The sequence below is a fragment of the Poromitra crassiceps genome (genome assembly GCF_964638095.1).
Source record: "Poromitra crassiceps genome assembly, chromosome: 4".
In the NCBI taxonomy this organism is placed as follows: Eukaryota; Metazoa; Chordata; class Actinopteri; order Beryciformes; family Melamphaidae; genus Poromitra; species Poromitra crassiceps.
Window position 1 is genome coordinate 43508492 of NC_139626.1, and position 2349 is coordinate 43510840.

The 2349-nt window shown below is 50.6% G+C and overlaps 1 pseudogene across 1 annotated transcript in view; it reads left to right on the forward strand.

Moving 5' to 3' along the window:
• Positions 1 to 432: 432 nt before the first annotated feature.
• Positions 433 to 2349, forward strand: part of LOC310774418 (coatomer subunit beta' pseudogene) — a 2494-nt pseudogene continuing 577 nt past the window's right edge. The window contains exon 1 of the transcript in view: positions 433 to 2349. This exon is cut by the window's right edge and continues 577 nt beyond it. The product of the transcript in view is annotated as a coatomer subunit beta' pseudogene (transcript).

Sequence of the window (2349 nt, forward strand, 5' to 3'; positions counted from 1 at the left end):
TCATTCTCCCAGTCGATCCTTCATCGCAGTGCTTCTTCTGAGCAGATTATTTTAGCAATCTGAGTCATCTGAGAACAAGACTCCATCTTCTTCTGTAGTGTTTTATGGCAGTTGGTATCCTTTATGTTGCATTGCCGCCTTCTGGATTCATCCGTCTACTGTTTCCCTGCTCTCCAATAATCACAAGACTCCATAGTAGATCCAGACTATGTTATTAGTAAGAGGATAAGATTGCAATTGCTTGAGTGACATCACTGATGTCATCACTCACTGATGACATCACAATTTCGCAAGTGACAGACACTGATGATGTCATAGACATTGTGATATTATCAGTGATGCCACAAATCCTTCCCTGCAGAGGCTATAGAGTGCCAGGTCGAGGGAGTATCCCGTCTTAGTGACAACACAGCGAGAACACAGGGATAAAACATGCCTCTTAAGCTGGACATCGAGCGGAGGCTGACAGCCAGCTCAGACCGAGTGAAGAGTGTGGACCTTCACCCAACCGAGCCATGGATGCTGGCCAGTCTGTATAATGGCAGCGTCTGTGTGTGGAACTATGAAACACAGACACTAGTGAAGACATTTCAAGTTGCTTTACAACCAGTCAGAGCTGCTAAGTTTGTGGCCAGGAAGAACTGGGTTATCACTGGAGCGGATGACACGCAAATCCATGTGTTCAACTACAACACCTTGGAGCAGGTCCACGTGTTCGAGGCCCACTTTGACTACATCCGCTGCATCGCTGTTCACCCCACACAGCCCTACATCCTCACCAGCAGCGATGACATGTTGATCAAGCTGTGGGACTGGGAGAAGAAGTGGTCGTGCAGGCAAGTGTTTGAGGGTCATACTCACTACGTCATGCAGATCGTAATCAACCCCAAAGACAACAACCAGTTTTCCAGCTGTTCACTAGACCGGAGCATCAAGGTTTGGCAGCTGGGCTCCTCATCTCCCAATTTTACTTTGCAGGGCCATGAGAGACTAGTCAACTGTATTGACTACTACAGTGGAGGGGACAAGCCCTACCTCATATCCGGGGCTGATGACCGCCTGGCAAAGATCTGGGACTACCAGAACAAGACCTGTGTTCATACCCTGGAGGGCCACACCGATAATGTCACCTGCGTGAGCTTCCACCCAGAGCTGCCTATCATCATCACGGGATCACAAGAAGGTACGGTACGTATCTGGCACTCTAGCACTTACCGTCTGGAAAGGACTCTGAACTACGGCATGGAGCGAGTGTGGTGTGTGTGCAGCCTCAGGGGCTCCAACAATGTGGTGCTGGGCTACGATGAAGGCAGCATCATCCTCAAGCTGGGGAGGGAGGAGCCAGCCATGTCCATGGACACCAGCGGGAAAATCGTCTGGGCCAAGCACAGCGAGCTCCAGCAGGCCAACCTGAAGGCCATCGGTTACGCCAACATCAAGGATGGGGAGAGGCTGCCGTTGGCCGCCAAAGACATGGGCAGCTGCGAGATCTACCCCCAAACTATCCAGCATAACCCCAACGGAAGGTTCCTTGTGGTGTGTGGAGATGGAGAGTACATCATCTACACTGCTATAGCTTTGAGGAACAAGAGCAGCTTTGGTTCAGCACAGGAGTTTGTCTGGGCTCACGACTCTGACTATGCCATCAGGGAAGGAAACAGTATAATCAAAATATTCAAGAACTTCAAGGAAAAGGAATCTTTTAAGCCAGACTTCAGAGTTGAAGGTATCTATGGGGGTTTCTTGCTGGGGGTGAGGTCAGTGAATGGCCTTGCATTCTATGACTGGGAGAACACAAAATTGATCTGCCGCATCAAAATCCAATCCAATCCCAAACATATCTTCTGGTCAGACTCCACGGAGCTGGTCTGCATCGCCACAGAAGAGTCTTTCTTCATCCTGCGCTACCTGGCAGACAAAGTAGCCGCCTCCCAGGAGTCCAACGAAGGAGTCACAGAGGATGGTATTGAGGATGCCTTTGAGGAGCAGGGAGAGATTTATGAGATTGTGAAGACTGGACTGTGGGTGGGAGACTGCTTCATCTACACCAGCTCCATCAACAGACTCAACTACTTTGTAGGAGGAGACATTGTCACGATTGCTCATCTGGACAGGACCATGTACCTGCTGGGTTACATCCCCAAGGATGACCGTCTGTACCTGGGAGACAAGGAGCTCAACATTGTCAGCTACTCCCTGCTGGTCTCCGTCCTTGAGTACCAGACTGCCGTCATGAGGAGGGACTTTGGAATAGCCGACAAGGTGCTCCCCACAATCCCCAAAGAGCAGAGGACCAGGGTGGCCCATTTCCTGGAGAAACAGGGTTTCAAGCAGCAGGCGCTGGCTGTG